General features: G+C 42.1%; 1 long non-coding RNA gene across 1 annotated transcript in view; it reads left to right on the top strand.

Moving 5' to 3' along the window:
* LOC114487215 (uncharacterized) overlaps window positions 1-19,671 on the top strand; it is a 68,820-nt gene extending 49,149 nt beyond the window's left edge. The window contains exons 2-3 of the long non-coding RNA XR_003682135.1: window positions 17,861-18,033; window positions 18,203-19,671. This is a non-coding gene — a long non-coding RNA (uncharacterized lncRNA). The remainder of the gene's footprint in view (window positions 1-17,860; window positions 18,034-18,202) is intronic.
* Window positions 19,672-21,120: the final 1,449 nt, after the last annotated feature.

Below are 21,120 nucleotides of genomic sequence, written 5' to 3'. Positions count from 1 at the left end.
GGCATGTGGGATCCCCCCGGACCGGGGCGCGAACCCGGTTCCCCTGCATCGGCAGGCGGACGCGCAACCGCTGCGCCACCAGGGAAGCCCCTATTTGTAGTTTTTTAATTGCAATCACACACCTGGTCTCAGGACTTAATGAAGCTCAGGTTTTCGATGTCTCGTTGCGCAAAGAATTCAGTGAGAGACAAAAGTATTAGGTAAGAAGTGGATTTATTTAGAGAGGTTCACATTCCAGAGACAGAATGCCATCCATCTCAAAAGGCAAGAACGGCTTTGTGAGGAACACACTCCACAGAGTGCGGGCCATCTCAGAAGGTGAGAGGACCCAAAACACGGTGTGGTTAGTTTTTATGGGCTGGGTAATTTCATAGGCTAATGAGGGGGAGGATTATTCCAACTGTTTTGGGGATTTCCAGGAATTGGAAATTAGCCTCAGAACTGTCGTGGCACCTGTAGGTGTGTCATTTAGATGCTGATGTATTACAGTGTGCGTGTCATGAGGCTCAAGGTCCACTGGAAGTTGAGTCTTCCTCCATCTTGGACCTAGTAGGTTCTGACCGGTTTTTGTCATGTCCTCAACGGCTATGTCATTCTTTTAAAGGTTGTGCCCTGCCCCCTTCCCTCCTGTTTCACATCTATAAGGTTCCTGTGTCTTAATTTTTTTCTGGCTGTGCCGCGCAGCTTGTGGGATCTTAGTTCCCTGACCAGGGATCGAACCTGTGCGCCCTGCAGTAGAAGCGCAGAGTCTTAACCACTGGACCGCCAGGGAAGTCACACTCTATCTTAATTTTTAAATTTTAAAGTATTTTGTCTACACTTGCTTTTTTGCCTTATGTTTTGGCTTTAGTACCTAACTTCTGCATAACATGAGATCACATTTTGTGTGATGTCAAAGACCTCCTTCATGCTTGCAGTGGAATCTTTGCCTTTGGCACCTGTCCCACCTCAGCGAGCAGGTCTACTGCTGAAGACCTGCCAGGAGGCCCGGTCTAACCAGCTAACCAGGCAAAGTCCCACTGTAGGGTGGGACCTCAGCCAGCTCTTGGGGCTGGCTGGCTGAAGCCAGTAGGGGCACCACTGAGAATGAGTTAGATTCCCTTGGAATGGTCCCTTTCACGTATTCAGCTGCATTGCACACCTCACCCACCTTGCGTGTGGGATACGAGCTCCAGCAAACTGCCATGGAATTTCTGCACAGTCCTGACATGCTTACTCTCCCAGGATTTGAGTGGAAATTAGGAGGAGAGTTTTATGGAAAGGACTGCCTTTGAAGGGAATGAATGAATGAAACAGTAACTAAACTTAAGGATGAAATTGGCACCTTTCACTAAAAGGCTCAGATTTATGAAATATCGCTCATCATATGCTCTGGCCACACCGGCTTTGAAGACAGTCGAGAGCTTGGGTGACGATCTCGGTTTTGGATCTAAGTCCCACCTAGTGCAGTTTACTGCTGGTGTTCCCCCCAGCTTAGCACCTGAACTACTGCTGGGCCCAGCGAGCCCTTTTCTGCCCTGTAGGGTCTGGTGGCAGCTCTGATTGTATTTTTCCTCATTATGCTTTTGTCCCCACCACTCACAGCTTTGGCCCTTGCCCCACTGCCCCCCCATCCCCCGCCCCAAGATGGGGCAGAAGAAGGTCTTCCAGCTTTTTTAGAGCCTTCATATCCCTTTTCCCAAATTAGCTGGCTACTTTCCACCCCACAGCCTCTTCCTGGTAGACTAGAGACCAGCTCCCCAGGGACTGGCTGGAGAATACTTGGGAATCAGTATCCTAGGTTGAACCCAGAAGTGGTCCTTGTCAATAGCACCAAGTTGACAGACCCCTATGGCTTCTGACCTTCTTCTCCTTTGTCCTGGGGCCTCCGCCTTCTGCCCCCTCATGGGAGTTCGTGTATTCATGCTCTCCCCCAGGACATGCTACATGGGAAGGCCTCTCGGGGTCCCCCTCTTCCTGGGGAGGATGTATGTCAGTACAGTTCTATCTCCCCTCCACCCAGTACTCGGTCCATCCAGGTTGGTAATAGAAGGTTGAGAGCTTGGTGATGTACAAAACATGAAGAGTCAGTGCTTGTCCATGCTTTGGCCTGAGCAACAGCATGAGAACAAATAAAGTTTTAGTTTCCTTTATTTGCTATACAGTGAAAACTGGCCAGGTAAATAGAAAACGCAAATTCATCGTTAGAGAAAAAGAGAGTGTTTCCTTTCTCATCTTTTCTACAATCTAAGAGTAAACACACACCGGAATGCACGCATGCACGCACAAATCGTTAGACTAAAAGGTAAGCTACATGGATTCTAGTCCTGGCTACAAACTTCCAGTGAGCTTGCCGGTCAAACCTACAAACAAAACCTTGGCTTCCTCACCTATAAAATGGAGAAAATATTTTTATGCCTGCTTACTGGCTTATTGCGATTATTAAATTAGATGATATATGCACGGGCTTAAAGAACTATACAAAAGACCAGTTTGGAGGGGACGTCCCTGGAGGTGCAGTGGTTAAGACTCCATGCTTCCGATGCAGAGTGTGCGGGTTCTATCCCTGGTTGGCCACGCAGCGCGGCCAAGAAAAAAAAATTAAAAAAAAAAAAAAAAAGACCAGTTTTGGATATCATTTGCTGGAGACACTGCCTTTACTGAAGAGAAAGAAAGTGGTAGAAAGTCACCTAAGATATGAACATGCAGTTGACAGGATAAGAAATAAATGGCTCTTAAATATATGAAAAGATACTTACCCTCCTGCTAATAAGAGAAAAATAAACCAGAACTTGAAGAGATCATGTTTACCTGTCATGACTGGTGCCATGTATCAGCCAAGGTGAGGAGAAGCAGATACTCACATTGCTGAGGGGAGTATAAATTGATACAGTCTCTAGAAAAAGCACATTGGTAACATTAATTGAAATAGAAAATGCATATATTTGGGGCAAGCAATTCCATTTCTTGAAATTTATCCTACAGATGTGCTTGCACTTGTATAAAATTAGGCATCTCTGTATTTACTGGTAGGGAATAACCTTGAAGATATGTTGAGAGAAAAATGCAAAGTACAGAATAGTTTATAAAAAACATTGCTTTTGTCTTTTCACAAAGAAAAGAAATGCTAATATTTGCATAGATTAGATCTGAAAGGATACACCAGATTTAGATCATTGTTTTAGGGTTTTTTTCTTTCTTTTCTTTGTCTACCGCCACCCACCGTACCCCCCCAAACACACACACACACACACACACACTTTGGTGGTAATTGCTGGGTTTTGTTTGTTTACTTCCCAGGAGTAGAATTGGGTGGCTGGTGACAGGGGGGTGATAAGATTACTTTTCACTGCATATCCTTTTGAACCTTTTGAATTTTGTCTATATGTAGCTATTACCAACAAATTTTAAAAATGGAAACAAAACAAAAGTAAACAAAAAATCAAAGTGAACAACAAAAAAATATGGACAAAGTCCCAACTCTCCTACTTTCTTTTTGCTAAAATAAAGTAAAATAAAATGAAAGGAAGAAAGCCACTTAAGAGGAATTACTCAGGGTTTGTTTTTTTTTTCCCTGCCCTTTACCATGCTTGACTTTCATATGCCTCTTTGTTTGTTAAAGTTAGAGTAGTTTCCTTTCACTCTTTGGAAAACTAACTTGAGCTGGCTCCTTACAACTGCAAAAGGAGATTATAGTTTTGCGATTCTAATGAACCAAATGATCATGTCTGTGCTGTCTCCTTGATCTGCCAATCTTTATTTCTGAGATCTGAGTAACCCTTGAAAAGTTGTGAGGATCAAACCTAACCTAGATATTCATCTTCCCTGACTTCCCAATGAGTGATGGAGCTGGCTGGAAAGGACGCTTGGGGCCTGCCCCCCGGGGAATTAATCTCCGGGGTAATCAGATAGCTGTTCAGGGACTGTGGATCCTAATTGGGTATTGAGCATTTTGTTAAGTGACTCAACTTCTGCCTTACTGCTTTATTAGAAGTGACAAGTTGTGTATTTGGGGATTGTACCTCCTGAGTTTTGCTTTCTTTATTTTTCTATATTATTTAAGCAAAAGGCTCTTTTAATTGGGCTTGTCTTTTGACTTGATTAACCCACAAGCACTACTTCATAGAGTTCTTCTTTACCAAATTGTCCCCTTTGTGTAATTATGCAGAACTGTGTGTTCTCTTTGCTATGAAGACCAAATGGAGCCCCGCGGACCAGGTGGGGTCTCTTGAAGATTTTCAAATGAAGAGGCCCTCCATGAACACGTGCCAAATGGGGCATTCGAAAGAGCCCCTTCGTGTTGACTTAGCACGGCTTTCAATTAGGAGAATTCACCACAGCCCAAGTGGAGACGCCCTCCAGGCCCAGTAAAGAGCTTGTTTTATTGTGTACATGGACAATTTGGAGTTAAAGGCTATCTTCAACTAAGGGTCATGTTTACATTTCCATTGTGAACTGAAGTCACTTGCTTGTTGGAATGGGGTTCAGCTTGTTTATACATTATTCATACCTGTAAGTCAGAGATCATACGCGTGTGAACTGCATGCGTGTATTTGCTGATAGGGACTTGAGTTTAGCTAATATTTTCACAGAACGTTTCCAGCAATCCTTACAGCCTCACTTAAGCAAACAAATAGCTATATCCTTTGCAAAACAACTGAGCACACAATTCTGAGTAATTTTTCAGATGCTCTTTACAATGATTGGCCCAAGGCCTATCCTAACATCATGTACTATAGAAGCAACTCTTGAGTTCTTTGAAGAAGAAAGATAAATCTCAAGGCAACAGATTTCCTTCTGTTTTCCTTCAAGTGTTTGGCTCCAATTCAGTAATTAGTTTTATGTAGCTTATCAAATCATGAAAATGATGGCATAGAGCATTATTACCTTTTCTTAGGTGGCTATTAGGAGATTCCCAGAATCTCTGGATTCCCAGTTTTTTGGGGTCTTGCAAAAGAACTTTTGCCATGGCCTGAGATTAAAGCAAAAGCAAGTAAATCAAACAGCTCTGGCAAGTGAACGTTCTAGTGTCCAAGATTGAATTATCAGTGAGACCCTAAAATAGAGTGTACCCCAAGACAGAAGATATCTGGCAGAAAGGAAAGAGAAAATGTTGGGGTGGAGGTCACTGGGCCTTTCTTCTACAAGCGTGTCTTGAGTACTTACTATGTACTCAACACTGTGCTGGCCTGGCACACAGTGTGCAGGGATGCAGTGGTTGACCAGATAGACGGGACCCACCCTACGGAAGAAACACAAGTCTAGATGCCCTAGAAAATTGTTTGGAGGCAGCAGTGGGCACAAGGCTCCCCCTCACCCCCCTGTGGGGGACGTTATCCCACCTTGGAGTTCTACTCAAGAGGTAGCATTGGAGGGAGCAGGGGGTACCCTTTCTTTTGGGTTGGGGGGAGATGGGTTACAGAGATATAGTGGTGTTGGTAGGAAGCACAGGCATTGGTAGGGCACGTTGGACCAGGGATGAGTTAGAAGGCGGGTGGCAGCATCAGAACCTACTCTGCTTCTATCACTTTGAGGTGAGTTTCACAACACTGATCTGAATGGTACAGAAGATTGAAAATAAAGGAGGTTAACCCCAGAAAGTTAGATCTATAGCTCTTGATCCCCTGAACACAGTGGTGTGCCCCCTATGAAGGATGTTTTCCCCTACCTCACCATTCTGTCATTTGCTGTTTTAAAAAACTGGCTCTTTTGCCTTGTGCCGCAGCAAAAATATTTCTACAATTCTTTGTAAGTAAATGGAGTCTTAAAGCTTAAACCTCTGCCCTGGGCAAGGAACCAAAGGATGTCATTGTGCATAACTTCAAAGGCTGATAAGATGTTTAAGGTCGCTGCTCTCTCAAAGAGTTTCTTTCTTTTAAGGCCAGCCAGAAACATTCTTGTACACATCCCACCATTATTCCAATGAGAAGCAGAAGACCGTTTCTACAGTGCGTTGAGGCTCTCGTTTTTTTTGGGTTTTTTTCCCCCCGCATGCCTCTACCCCACAGAGTATATTCTCTCTCTCTGCCCTACAATGGTTGCATTGTGCTTTGGATGATGGATGTCCAGTAAGCATGATATTAAAGGCACTACCTTTTCCATCGCAGGAATCAAAGAAACAGTGGTTCTCTTGCATTATTTCCATGTTTGCATGAAGCAGTCACTCAAGGACTTGGGGGTTCTTGATATTTTGGGGATTCTGACTGGTGTGGTATAAGCTGGTGAAAGATAAGTGAGCTGCTTCCTCACCATCTCTGATCATCCAGCATTTAAAGTCTCTCGGTAACAGGTGACTCAAGAGAAGTTCAGAGTCTACTTTTGTCAGGGACACTTCTCTCTCTCTTTTCAGTTTTATCCCTGGGCACTGCAGAATGTGTTGGTTTCTCTCTGTCACCAGCAGGCAGTTTGGCACAGCAGATGCCCTCAACCTATGAAAGCAGGGGTGGAAGATTTTTAGTAAATTGTCCAGGAAATAGGAAAATACTGGGTGTGCTGTTGGAAATGTTTGCTATTTACTGCACATTCTTTCACACAGAATATCTTCCAGCTAAACGCATTTTTTATACATTCTGATTTTGAAAATGGAGGCCTGCACTGTCAAGTCTAGGAGGAGAAGGCCCCCGGGATAGAAGGGATGGAGCTCTTGAAATGATTCATTACCCCTGAGGTGGCTGGTGGAACATGGATGCTTTGATGGCCAAAGATGGTGATGCCTCCTTTGCGTCTTAATAACACAGTGCTCAGAGCTCCTAGGTGCTTTACAAATGCCTGTGGGTGGCTTAGTAAAAGTATAATTTAGGGTTCTGGTGCTTGCTTGTAGTTTCCCTTGTTCTTCGCCTGGATTCCTGGCCCAGAGAATAGAGACAAAACTCTCTAGTTCTGCCTTATGATGCCATTCTGCGTTACTGCACTCCACGGGCACCCCATCGCTGCCTGCCATGGAGGGAGCATTGGCCAGCCTGCCAGAAAAAAATGTAACGTAAATGAAGACTTGGGAACCTCACTGTTTGAAGCTCCCGTTCTCGCATTCCAGACCGAGGCCCTCAGGCAGACTGGAGATAGCTTAATACAAGCATATTTGTAACACTCCGGTTCCAACCAGATCAAAGGGCAGTGAGCCTGCCTGGGCTGCAGCCTCCAAGTGAAAACTGGACCCTGGAAGTGAGCCTGTGTGACTTGGCCATGCCTTGAATCCGAGAAGAAATACCAATTCTGTTATGGATGTTTGAGCCATCGGATGGAGACTTTGAAGTCTCTTTGCCTGTAAAAAATTGGATTCGGTGCCTCCCTCAGCCTGCCCCCACCTTGGACTGGTTTAGGATTTGGGGTTTCTTCCGAAGTGGTGCTTCTTGTTGAGGCTGCTGGGGAAAATGAAGTGATCATGCAGAAGCCGAATAGCTGCTGGACTGCTGGGAGCCTGGGAGGGCTCAGCTCAGAGGCTGGATCTTTCGGGATGTTCCAGGTGTTATTGGGATTGGATGACTAGAAGCACTAAAGCTGCAGGTAAAGGGGAGCCTCACTTTCTTCTCTTGAACAGACTATGGAAATGTTGGTGTTTTTGTTGCCTGAATCAGTTTTTTTCAGACTTTTAGGTTCCATGGATTAATAAATTTCAAAAGAAAATTTTCTTCTTCTTTTTTTTTTTTTTTTTTTTGGCAAGTAAGGGCTTTAAAGATTCCACTTGTTAGCACTATAATTCGATAAAACAATGGACTTTTGAACAAACCAGGAAAAAAAATCAGTAAGAATTTAATTTCAGAATAAAAGCAATCTTTTAAATATAATACATTTAACATTATATTTTTAAAAATCCGTAATACATTGTTAGGATTTTTCTCCTTTTGCCTCTGGTCAGTGAAAACTTTGTCACTGACCAGTATTGGTCTGTGAACAGGTATTTGAAAACTATAGTGTTAAGCTGTTAGGCTACATATATACTATATAAACAGACATATATACATACATACAAATTGAAAGAAAAATCATAATTATTATGGTACTAATGCATTTGCATTATTACAGAGTAATACATGTTAATTACAGAGTATGTTTACATATATTATCTCATATGGTCTGTTAGTGTATGCCTTTGAAACATAAATTAGTCTTAATAGCCTAAGCGAAATAGAATTAAGAGCAGAAGGGAAGTCTAATGTTTAAACTGTTACTGTCCTAGAGTCAAATATGAATAATTTAAAAAATTATCTACTGCTTTGATTTTTCCATGTCTCTGCTACTCTGCTGTATTAGTGAGAGTAAAGAAACAGATAATACTGTGATGATATGCACACATCTTTAGAAACCTATGTATAGCCTACTCGCATTCACACATATATTTATGATTTCTGAATAAAAAAATCAGAGCATATATTCTGACGAACATAAATAAACATGTGGGGAAAAATAAAATTATCTGATATACATTATGAGAAAAATCTGAGGACTCTGTGGGGCAGGGGTTAAGGGGAGCAGGCAGGGGAGGATGAGAGGGTGGACAAGTGAGAGAGAATTTTTACTCTAAGTGAATAGGGGTGTTTCTAGTCCCAAACTTGTATTTAAAAACAAATGTGTTTTTTGACTTCAACTCAAGTGTCTCTGTCTTGAACATCTGAATATAGGTGTTTCTGATATTGAACGTTCTCTTAGAATAAAATAACAGATATTTTCCCTTTGCCAGCTTCTCCTTCCAGCTCCTACTAGCTCTCCTAGGATTTCGGGCTCCCTAAGTTTCCCTAAAGGAGGGCACTAGCTTCGGTATTCTGGTTTGCAAGAGTTTCTCTGAAGCAAAATCTATTGAAGGACCAATAGCCTGGTTGCTCAATCGCGATCTTATTTTGAAGACCCTCAACCAAGCTAGAACTTCAGTTAGGCACGAATTTATCGGTCAGTTAATTACTTCAGGCAGTGATCGTTCAGTAAGTGTGTGGTTGCCTCATCCATGTCATGCTTGGTGCTTGGTGCTGGGGAGTGGGGATACTAATAGAACTCAAGATAAAATGGTTTCTACCCTTGGGGAGCTACCAGTCTATTGGGGAGACAGACAAACTAGGACGCAACAAATAATAAATTACAAATAGTAATGAATCCTGGATAGGAAACATACAAGGTGCTATTATCAATAAACTTGGAAGAAGCCATCTTGCAAACTCATCGGGTAAAGTGAAAATTTGACAATCAACAATTGGCAATTGGTATTGTGTGAGTGTGTGTATGTATATATATATATATATATATATATATATATATATATATGAAAAAGACGAAGGCTATATAATACATTTGTAAGGCTTTTGTAACATAGGAAATTGTTTCAAGAAAGGAAAACATTAGGAAAAAATTTCATCAACTCTTAATTTTCTCATGGCCTCTACTTACTGAATAATTCCTCTGCAAAACTACAGTTTACTAGATTACTTACATGGTGCACAAGGTACTCCAATAAGAAGGCTAGAGCTGGTTGGCTGACTTAACAGTCAGACCACAGGCTCTTTTTTCCATGACACAGCACTAAGGGTTTGGCCAGATATCTCAGATTACCTACAAACTAAAAAAAAAATTTTTTTAATTTTTCAAGGGTTGTATTTATCCACCATTTTGTTTTCTTCCAATGAAAAACAAAATCACCTAACATTCAACATCTGCTCTGAATACGGCCCTGAGCTTGCTCTTGGGGAACATACACCTGGTAGGAGAGAGAATGGTTATATGCACAAGATGTATATAAAGTAGAAAAGGTTCAATGCAGGAGCAGAGCTGCAGGTAACAGGAAGAGCTGAGTGTAGGGCTGGAGGGCTCAGTTAAGAATTTCTGTGGTGGCATTCAGCCTCGATCTTAAAGAGTGGGCAAGCATTAGACTTGTGGAGAGTGGCAGTGCCGTGCACCTGCTCAGCCACCTGACAGGCTCATGTGGAAGACCCATTAAGACTTTTTCATATTAAAACTAACAACTCTTTGTTTCCTGAGGGCATATGTCTTGATAGGGAGCGATGATAATATATCAATTTCCATCAAGTTGCATTTTATCATCATAATGGTTACAGAGGAGGCTGCTTTTAGTCCCTGCAGTGCATTTTAATGTGTTGCAAGAAACACGGAAGTTGACGAAAGGCATGATGGATCCATAATGGACGAGGGGCTGACGAGGCCACAAATGGGACATGCCACGTCTGGAACACGAATGCTTCGCCTGGAGTCATGTGCATTCTCCACATCTGAAGGGGCCGACGGGCACAAGCTGCTTTTGCCTGGAACTCCAAGGAGCTGTGTGGGCACCTCTGCTGGGCTGCTTCATCTGGTTGCCTCTGCCTTCAGCATCCCCTGTGGTGGGCCTGTGGCTGCTAATGGCCACAGGTTCAGGATTGCACGAGAAGAGGATGCCTCTGTCCTTGCAAGTTATGTGCAGCTTTCTGAACGAAAGGATTTTTTAATTTTTATATTTTATTTTGCCACACCGCACAGAGTGTGGGATCTTAGTTTCCCGACCAGGGATCGAAACCGTGCCCCCTGCAGTGGAAGCGTGGAGTCTTTACCACTGGACAGCCAGGAAAGTCCCCAAAAGGAGTTTTTTTTTTAATGAAAGGAGATACACTATGAATGTTGTGAAGGATGTTTTTCTAAAAGAGAAAGAAAAGTTTGGGATCAAGTGTGAGTGTATTTTATCGTATTCGGAGCCCTGGCAGGTAGGCCTGGTTCACCCCAGAACCCTGGGAAAGGACAGGCCTGGCCTTCAGAGCTGTCTTCTTCATCATTTGGGAAGTCTAGTCAGCTCGGTCAGTATATCTTGGAGGTGGTTTTTATAAGCGAACACAATCAGTGCCAAAACTAACCTTTTGCGGAAGAACTTAGTTGGTGAGAAGAAACCATCTTACCTTATGTCCTAATAGTAAATGTGTTCTGAATGAGGCCTTGGCCCAAAGTCTTAATTTTTTCCATCACGCCTACAGCACAGGGGTGGGATCTCAGAGCCCTTAGCGAGGGTTCGCTGATTATTGAGTAATGTGCTCAGATGTTTGCAAACAAAGGTGCAAACACCTTCACCAACGCGAGACACAAAGATGCATTTGAATCCAGAACTCCTTGTAACATTGAGGCTCCGTCTTTATAACATTAATATTTTTCCAAAATATATATATATATATATATTTTTTTTTTTTTTTTTTTTTTTTTGCGGTACACGGGCCTCTCACTGTTGTGGCCTCTCCTTTTGTGGGGCACAGGCTCCGGACGCGCAGGCTCAGCGGCCATGGCTCACGGGCCCAGCCGCTCCGCGGCATGTGGGATCTTCCCAGACCGGGGAACGAACCCATGTCCCCTGCATCGGCAGGTGGACTCTCAACCACTGCGCCACCAGGGAAGCCCAAAAATATATATTTTTAATGGAAGTATAACTGACCTACAATACTGTTAGTTCCAGGTACACAGCATAGTGGTTCGATATTTCTGTACATCACAAAATGAACACCCTGATAAATCTAGTTACCATCTGTCACCATACAAAGATATTACAATATTATTGACTATATTCCTCATGCTGTACATTTCATCCCTGTGACTCATTGATTTTGTAACTGGAAATTTGTACCTCTTAATCTCTCTCACCTATTTCATTCATCCCCCCACCCCCAAATATTCTTGAATGCTGTTTTTTCCCATTGCTTTTGGATATTCTCATCTTAAAATAAAATTGTGTGTATACTAGGATGTGTAAGAGATTTATCACCCAGCAGAATGATCTTTAGTGGATTCTACTTTTCCTGATCAGTTAGTCTTATGTTTGGTATTGGGATGTTTTCTGTCTCACCCAGATTCCTGAATTTGGAAATGAGTGACTTACAGTACCTTTTGATTTGGTTTTAATCCATCAAAATCAAGTTAGTTATAAGTGATGGAAGAGCTTACTTTGTGTAGTCCGGGCTGCCGGGAGACATCAGCCACATGCCAAAAGCTTGCTCGTTGCCCGGCAACCTCGCTGGAGGAATAGATTTTCTGCCACTGGCTCCCTTTTTAGTCGAGGCAGAATCTATTAACACTACTATTCTAGCCCAGAGAACCGGAGCTGGAGTTTAGCTGCAAAGAATGGTCGGAGTTTTTTGTTTTTGCTTTTTAAAATAATCCAGCACCGTGTTTCTGGCTTCTAAACTCTGCTGCTAATTTCATTGACTTCCAAGTAAAGATTTAGAGCTTATTAAGATTGCTTAACACTGCCCAAGCTAAAGAAGTTTGTTTTGTGCCTGCTTGGTCCCTGAAAAAGCTCTTTGTTTAATTTCTGTAGAAATTACCACGCAGGGAATGGGTGGGGTCTGTGAGCATCCATGGTGAAGGTGGAGCAGATAAGAGCGACTTCATTCGACCCCAGACTTTTCGTAGTCTTCACAGGTATACTTGCTGGCTCCCACTTTCTAGAGGCAAACTTATCGTCTGGCTGTCGAAGCTGTTATTTCTTCAGATCTAGCTCTGATTGAAAAGTGGCTGTGTATTCCTTCCTCTTATCCTTCAATCAAAGAATGTCTTTTCTCCTGCTGTAGCTAAATACTTCACCAACAGGATTGATGGTTTCCGTCTACCAGGGGAGCTTGCATTGCTGTCAGCTCTATTGTTTTGCTTATGCTTTTAATGTAATAGCTTTGGGTTGTAGCAAGAGAAGATGATGGCTAAGCCCAGTGTCAGGTGGCTGGAGTTATTTGCCTCTGCTGAAATGCAATTTTAATAATGGACTGTATCAGCTCAATGTGTTTTCTTGCCCCTTTGTAAAACAAAGGAAGATCTCAGCGCATTAACCCGTTGGTGGCAGGAAAAATCAAAATCTCTAAGAACCACTTAATTAAATGACGGTTGCACCTCATATTAGAAATCTTGCAAACAGGCTGCAGAAATTATCTGAACAGGGGGGAAGGGGGTTGCTCGTTTTTTGGAAAGTGGACCTTAGCCACCTCATCAATTTCACCTGTTCTAAGGGCCAAACGCTGAAAGGTAAATACAGAGTGTGATCTGGCAGAGAAATGAAGAAAACCGTGACTAACTCGATAGAACAATCTTGAAATTCATTTGTGTATTTGTTCGGATGATTGTAAACTTTATTAATTATGAAAATGCGGGTGTTTTGGCTTTATTTTCCCAAATAATCTTAGAATGTTACTGATGCAAGGGACCTTTGAGAGAGTCGTTCAAGCACCCCCAAATGGTCCTTTACAAAGAAGGAAACCAGAGAGGTGAAAAAGTTTGCTCAAGGATACACAGCTATGTTGAGAGTGGCCAGCCAGTTGACTCTTAATGACAGTACCACCCAAACGATGCTTCTGAAGGGAAATGAGAGAGGAAAAGCTCCTACTTCCACAGCACTGATTCCATCTATATCACCAACAAATCTTTAATGCACACTTCTGCCTATGTGCAGGTCCTGGGCTAGGTGCCGGGGGAAGGCGAGGTCTTTACCTTTATGAAGTTACATTTAGAAGTGGGAGAGCCCCACAGTCAGCCGTGAAACAGTAAGAAAATTACAGGTTGTGATAAGTACTTAGCTAAGATATAAGGGGAACACAGGAATGTTGGTGGCAATTAGATAACAGAAGTATTATCTGTTAAAGTACTTAACTCCTTGGGAACACCTGCATTCTTACCACTAACAGAAAATATGTTGGAAAAAAAATATGTTGGATAAACTGAAACCTTTGGAAGGGTTCATTGTCACCCATTACATTGTTCCAGTGGGGAGGTCTGCCTGGTGAGATTGTGAGCTTCCCAAGACAGTGTACAAACCAAAACCGAAATTGGTGGGGATCTTAGAACTCTTCCAATTCATGAATGCTGGGATTCAGCCACTTTGTTCTTCTGTTTGTTCATCAGTTCATTCCGTTCCTTCATGTTGCAAATACTTATTAGGTATTTCCCACTTAACTACTGAAAGTCTCTGCACAACAAAAATGTTTCCAAGACGTAATCTGGCACACTTCTATCAAGGAATATTCCATGGGCTTCCCTGATGGCGCAGTGGTTGAGAGTCCGCCTGCAGATGCAGGGGACGCAGGTTCGCGCCCTGGTCTGGGAGGATCCCGCATGCCGCGGAGCGGCTGGGCCCGTGAGCCATGGCCGCTGAGCCTGCGCGTCCGGAGCCTGTGCTCCTCAATGGGAGAGGCCACAACAGTGAGAAGCCCGCGTACCACACGCACACGCACAAAAAGCCATATTCCATACAAACTCCTGTTATCAGCAATCTTGGGGACATTTTATCTTAGCAAGTTGGATTTTTAAGTCATAAAGCTCATTCTTTTTCTTTCTAACTGGTTGCTTTAGTGCTCCAGGCAACTTTACATGCAAGATTTTTTTTTTTTTTTTTTTTTTTTTTTTGATGAGTACTATGAAACTCTACTGTGAGGATTTGCTTTTGTTGTAGGTCTGTATTCAGCAGGTCTATTAGAGGGCAGTGGTGAAAACTAATGGACTTGGCCAAGTGAAGGATCTGTTTCAAAGTCTGGATCTTTCCATGAATCACATGGTCATTTGTTGCTGGCCTTGCTACTATCTCCATATATTTCCTCAGAAATGTCCTGGATCTCAAAATCTGCTGTAAATTTACCACGCATGGATCTTGTGTTTCCTTCCCCAGCCATGCTGCAAACACCGATTCGAAGGCTCTGACTGAGAAAGTGACTAAAAGCGTTTATCATGCTGTTCTGTACATTTTCTTTGTTCTCCTGATACTTCGTTATATCTGCGTATCAGATGTCAGAGAAAAGTAGAAGCAGCCCCGAGGGCACTGTTTTTATAATTTCATATAATTCATTTCCTTGAAAATTTGGCTGGAGAGGATTTTCCTTCAGACTTCTCTTCCATTTTGGCATCTTTCTTGCTCTTTTCCCATGTGGCTGATGTCAAGTCTTTCACTTGTGTTCAAGTTGAAAGCATCTTCGTTTTAGCCTAAGAAGACACAGCTACAGCAGACTGACCCTAATGGGCCTCCCTGTCACCCTGGAGTGTCTCATGCGATAGTTTCTGAACATTGAGAGCTTGCTCTGTGCTGAGCGCTCTGCTGGATGATTTGACTACACAAATATTCCCACTCACCCTTAGGGGCAGGTAATGCCATTATTCCCATTTGACTGATGTGGAAACTGAGGCCAAGAAAGTTTGAGCAATTTTTAAGCCAAGGTCTCATAGTATAAGTGGTGAGCAGGATCCGAAGTTGGACTTAACATAATTTTAAAGTCCCTCTACTGCTGCAGGTGCTAGCTATAATGCCCCCTTTATTTGTCCATTATAGGCACTCACTTTTTTCTTTAGACCTGTGACAAAGTCCATAAAATTACAAGAAGGGAAGGTGATTTATTTGTCATTTTTACTAGACCAGTATTTTCTATGTGTTTTAACAGAACACTAGCCAGCAAGATGTTAGATGTTTCTAAAGAACAAACAGACAAAAAAAAAAAAGGAGTCTTGCGTTAAATTAATTTGGTCAAAACTGCATATTAAATCCCCTTCTAGGTGATTCTGAATTCACTTTTTCTTATTAAGAGGTCTGAGCCGTCCTTCAGCAAAAAAGTATTTTTATTCTAAAATTTAAATTTTTAATTTAATTTCCCCAAATTTCCATTGGACTACAGAACCTTTATTTTTTCTCCTAATGCCTTTAAAAGCGTAATTTGGAAAAGTCTTCAAGTAAAAGACAAGGAAAGAGCTTGGTGCATTCCACTATAGAATTGAATCTTTAAAAAAGAAAAAGAAGTAGAGAAAACAGAATGTTCTCAGGCCTTCTAAAGATCACAGCCTCCTGTTTCACCCTGTTCCACCTTAAAACTGTTTTTATTTTTTACCCAGATTCCTCCAAGACAGGAAATGTGAGTCCCCTGGTCTTTATCTCCTGCCTTGAGACTTTTATTTTTGGCCCAGTTCTCGACTAGGTTTTTCGCCATCCGCGCACTTCACCCACCAGTGTACATTAAGCTCCTTGAGGGGAGGAACTGGGCTGTAGTATCTTTGTGGTCTTATACAGTGGCTCAGTAACTACATAGGAAATATAGAAATAAACTGTATTTCGAATAAAAGAATAAATATGCAGGATATGGATCTGTTTTTCTGAGTTGACTCTAGCCCAGTGAAGAACCCCCTCTTTGAGTGACAGTGAGAAATTCGAGAAACTGCAGTAACTCATTTATATCACTAGGGTTCCATTTGGAAAATGATACCTCCCCTTGTCCAATTTAATTAGTAATTGTGTTTTCAGTTCCAATTGAAAGCCTCAGAAGAAAGGATTGTAGTAAACTGTGGTATTTGGTATTATTGTTGTTATCTAATTATATTTACTATAGTGACAGTTTTAGATTAAGGCACTTTTCAAGAGGAGCAAATCGTGTTATCTAATTGGTGTTTCTCTTCTTCCTCCCCCACCTCCTGTGTATTCTAAAGTCCGGTGTTAAGGATGAGCCCTCTTTTACAGATACAAATGGATGCATGCAGATTTGTGGTTATTTTTGTTTGTTTTTTAATGCATGGCCTAAGGTTACATGGCAAGTCCATTCTGAATACAGAGGTTGAGCCTCAGGGTCTTTTCTGAGATGTCGCCCACACATTGACAAAGGCAGTGTGGTTTCAGGGAATGATGGCCCAACAGGCAGTTGGAAGATGTGGGGTCTGCTCTGGCCCTGCCATTTATTTGTTGGATGGCTTTGGACCATTCATTCATTCATTCATTCATCAAGCATTTTATGGGCTATCTACCAGGTGTTCGGTGCTAGGCTAGATGCTAAGGCTACAGAGATTAATAGGACAGTGTTCTTGTTCTTAAGGAACTTCCGGTTTAGTGTATAGATTCAGATGCATAAACCAATGTGCTCAGAAAAATGCCATGGGTGCTTTGCTAAAAGTGTGTCCAGGTAGAGTGGGAGCCCAAAGGAGGGAGGGGCAACATTATCTGTGGTGCTGCAGAAATGCTTCGTGGCAGAAGTGATTTGGGGTTGAGTTTTGGAAAAAAATAAAAATCTCATCCAGGGATTGTGCCATGATAGGGAGTTTGGACTTTATGCCTCTTTCTAATTTCCTGGTCATGAGAGCCACTGAAGAGTTTTTAACAGGGAACAGCATAGTCATTTTTGTGTTTTAGAAAGATATGTGAGGAGGATGAGTTTATTTAATCTCTGGGAACCTTACTTTTCTCAGCAGTAAGATGCATATAGATAATACCCACTCCTCTTGCCTCATGGGTTTGTTTGGGTTGCATTTCTTTAAAATGCAGTAGGAATAGCTGACCTGTACTCACTACTTTCTAAGCCCTTTAATCCTCACAACAACCCTGTGAAGGTCATTATTGCTATTATTTGCATTTTCTTTTATTTATTTTTTGGCCGTGCAGTGAGGCTTGTGGGATCTTAGTTCCCCAAACAGGGATTGAACCTGCACCCTCGACAGTGGAAGTGCGGAGTCCTAACCACTGGACCACCAGGGAATTCCCATTATTTGCATTTTAGAGATGGGGATGGTCATAGGCTGACTATCCAGCCCAGGGAGACACAGCCAGGATTTGAACCCAGGTCTGCCAGCTTTGGAGCCCCTGTGCCCTTAGCCCACCATCGATGCTGTTAAGATGCTGGCATGTCTTTCTTGCCCTTCATTTCTCACCTGAAACATTTTGGCTGGTCGCTGTATTTTGCCTCCAGTGACCTTTTAGCAAAGAGTGTTGATGTTTTGGAAAGACTCAAAATCAGCACCAAACAAATGTGCCATTATTTGCAACTGTTTAATCTTTGTCTTTAATAATGTAGTCTTTTAGCTTAAATAGAACCGAGTTTACGGAGTAGAATATGTGACTTCAACTCTTTTGTACTAACTGGGAGTTACAAAGAACGTATGTTTCTATGGGCATATACATAAATCTTCCTTCCGATGTTAACAGAAAATTGATCGTGATTCTGACACCCTCCTTTTGGGGAGTTCCTTTGAAGATCCATATTATGAATAGGTAAAAGTAAAATTGAAGAGGATGTAATGAGATGGATTAGAGCACGGGAAAGACCTTGAATGGGGTAGCCTGTCAAAAGGAGTTGCCAAAGAACAGAACAGACAAAGGTAAGGAAGTAGGTTTGGCAAACTCAGCAAGCTCTGCTTGTTGAAACGACAATTTGGAAAATATTCTAGAAGTTCACACACAGGCAGTCGCAATTCAAGGACAAGTTAACGGCACCTCTTTGGTAAAAAAAAGAAAAGAAGTGTATTCACTATATTTTCTCTGTACTAGGTCACTGCAGGGTGAAAAAAGGCTGCATTATCTGCTAACCATGAATGAGTTTCTTTAAGAATTGCTGCTTGAAGATTCAGGAGGTTCAAGAAGAAGAATTAAAATAAAATGCTGTCTCGACCTGTGTTCAGTGTGCCAAAAAATAGCCCTGAAAAATGCCAGGGTTACACATTTTGTGGCTTGGGAGGAACGTTTTGATCAGCCTTCAGCTACTCATAAAAAATAAATACGGCCGAGTTCTTACTCAGACTGTTTCTTGAAGATCTTTTAGAGTAGATTTCCAGCTGAAATTTCACCTCCAGGTAAAAAAAAAGAAAGAAAGAAAAGCTGAGCCTTACTTAAAACATTAGGCATGTCATGCCAGAGTAAAATAATGGAATCACAAAGAGAAAATGCTCCATTGAGATAAAACAGCTGTCCTTTATACTCACTGCATAAGTATAATTCATCTGTTTGTAGGTTATGCTTTAATGGGGAGGAATATTAAAGGAATGAGAAAGAATTTCTTTATTACATGGAAGAGCACTGCAAAGAAAGATACCCCCATTGAAGCAGCTGTTTCAGAAGAACACGTTCTGGAACGTGAGTGAAAGTATATCCCCCAAGATTCTGCTGCCTGGCTCGTAGGAAGAATGGAGAAAATATAGGAGGTGCGGAGCCACGGATAGAACTGACCTCATGGCGTCAGCATGAGGTTTTGTGGGTGTCACTGCCAGGCTCATTGGTTCTCAGACTTGGATGTGCATTGGAATCACCTGGGGAGTTTGAAAAAAATACGATGCCTGGTTCTGTGCTCAGAGGTTCTGACCTAATTGGTCTGGGGTGTGGCTTGGCCATGGGGATTTAAAAAATCTACCCAGAGGACTCTGACGTTCAGCAAAGATTGAGAAACCATTGGCCTAGAAGATGACTGATTTCTTTCTTTTCCCGTGTTCTTTGCAGCTAGGGCAGTTTGCTTGTAGGGACTTTGGTTTGGAAGCCTCCGTCCTGAGTGGGGAGCAGAAGCCTTCAAAGCCAAACCAGAGAGCACTTGATTAAGTCTTTAGTTTGATAGATTCCTCTCTTTAAGGGCTAAAAAGTAAAATTCCAGTGTTCCTTTGAAAAATGAATCCTGGGGTTTCTTTCCATCACAGAGAAAGTATTAAGTATATTCTCTCTGAACTCCAAAGTAGGAAAAAGAAAAAAGTAAACAACCACATCCAGATGCAGGCAAACTTCCAAGTAGAGGGAAGATGCTGTGAAGTGATATTGATCAAGGTATCAGCAGGCATTGAGACTTGACCCTAATTTACTGCTGGGGGAAAAAAAAAAACAAGAAAGAAGGAAAGAAAAGAAAAGTAATAGAGTACATTCTTGATTATAGGTCCAATGGTCAGAACTACATTCACTAACTTAAGTGGAGCTTTTTCCTTTTCTTTTTGGGATTTCTAGGAAATACCAGACAGTATGGTATAACATAAGTAAGAAGAAACATGGCTTTTCGTTAGTACTTTGCTAATGCTAAGCATTGACCTTCAATAATTCTCTATTTTTCTCAATCTGTAGAACAGGAGTCATACTATCGCTTCTACTCCAGTTTGATAAAGAACATTTTCTTCTTTACAAGGAACTGCCTCCTGAGCAAATATTTGAGTTTGGGGTGATTGAGAAGCGGTATCTTCACCTCAACACCAACCAGAAAAAAGTCAGGAAGTCACAGGTGGGTCCAAGAGACCGAAAGCAGGCTTGAGCAGCACTCCTCAAGTGGGATGTGCCCACAGATCTAGAGATGTTAAAATGCAGATTCTGAATCACAGGTCCAGGGAGGGGCCCAAGAGAGTCAGCATTTCCAGGTGATGTTGATGGTGCTGATCCCCGGCTCACACTTTGAGAGGCACATCAGTCCAGAACATCTGCTGGTGTGAATGCTTTTCTTAGGGCGGCTGGAAGAGAATAAGACATGGATGGAGAAGACTGGTGTGTAGCTGCCCTCTGTGCAGGTGATGCATGAAGTACGGGCACAATAATAGTTTTTTGACTTTGAGTTCATGTGGCCCCAAGCAACTTGGTATGATCAATGTCTATTTATGTTCTCGACTGCTCTTTTTATAGGTACTAATTTTTATAGGCTTTCCATTCTCTACATGACCTTAAGGGGAGCCTGAGTATAAAAATTTAGTTTCTTTTTTTGGGGGGCTGCGTTGCGTCTTTGTTGCTGTGCACAGGTTTTCTTAGTTGTGGCTAGTGGGGGCTACTCTTCATTGCGGAGCACGGGCCCTAGAGTGCACGGGCTTCAGTAGTTGTGGCTCACGGGCTCAGTAGTTATGGCTATTGGGCTCTAGAGCGTGGGCTCAGTTGTTTTGGCACAAGGGCTTAGTTGCTCTGTGGCATGTGGGATCTTCCCAGACCAGAGATCGAACCCGTGTCCCCTCCATTGGCAGGTGGATTCTTAACCACTGTGCCACCAGGGAAGTCCCCAAAATTTAGTTTCTTTCTCCATTAATTTTTTCCCGTTTTTATTGAATTCTGGTATGTCAGCCTACTACCTTTCTCTGTGATTCAATCTAATTTATCTTTTGAGTCTTTCTTACCTACATGTACAGCTAGTTCTCTTTTATCTGGTGCCTACCGTGGTGATTTTTAAAAAAATCTCTAGGTAAATGGCAGAATTATTCAAAATAATCTGGTTGATCTCATCCTCATTGGGTTATCGGTGGAAATGTTGGGGTAAAATCAACTTGCCAACATTGATCTAAATAAGATCCTCTGATTATGTTGTTTGCCCAATGGATAGATTTTTGTTTCGCCTCTCTAAATCGGGGGCTGTGTCGTGTTTTCCTGATCGTTTCGTAATGTGCTCACACATTATTTAAGGTTTGTAAAGTTTAAGAATAGATGTAGTTTTGTGTGTTCTAATTTAAACATAGAATTTGGAAAGG

The sequence above is a fragment of the Physeter macrocephalus genome, chromosome 11, assembly GCF_002837175.3.
Source record: "Physeter macrocephalus isolate SW-GA chromosome 11, ASM283717v5, whole genome shotgun sequence".
In the NCBI taxonomy this organism is placed as follows: Eukaryota; Metazoa; Chordata; class Mammalia; order Artiodactyla; family Physeteridae; genus Physeter; species Physeter macrocephalus.
This window is presented reverse-complemented; position numbering and strand designations above follow the sequence as displayed.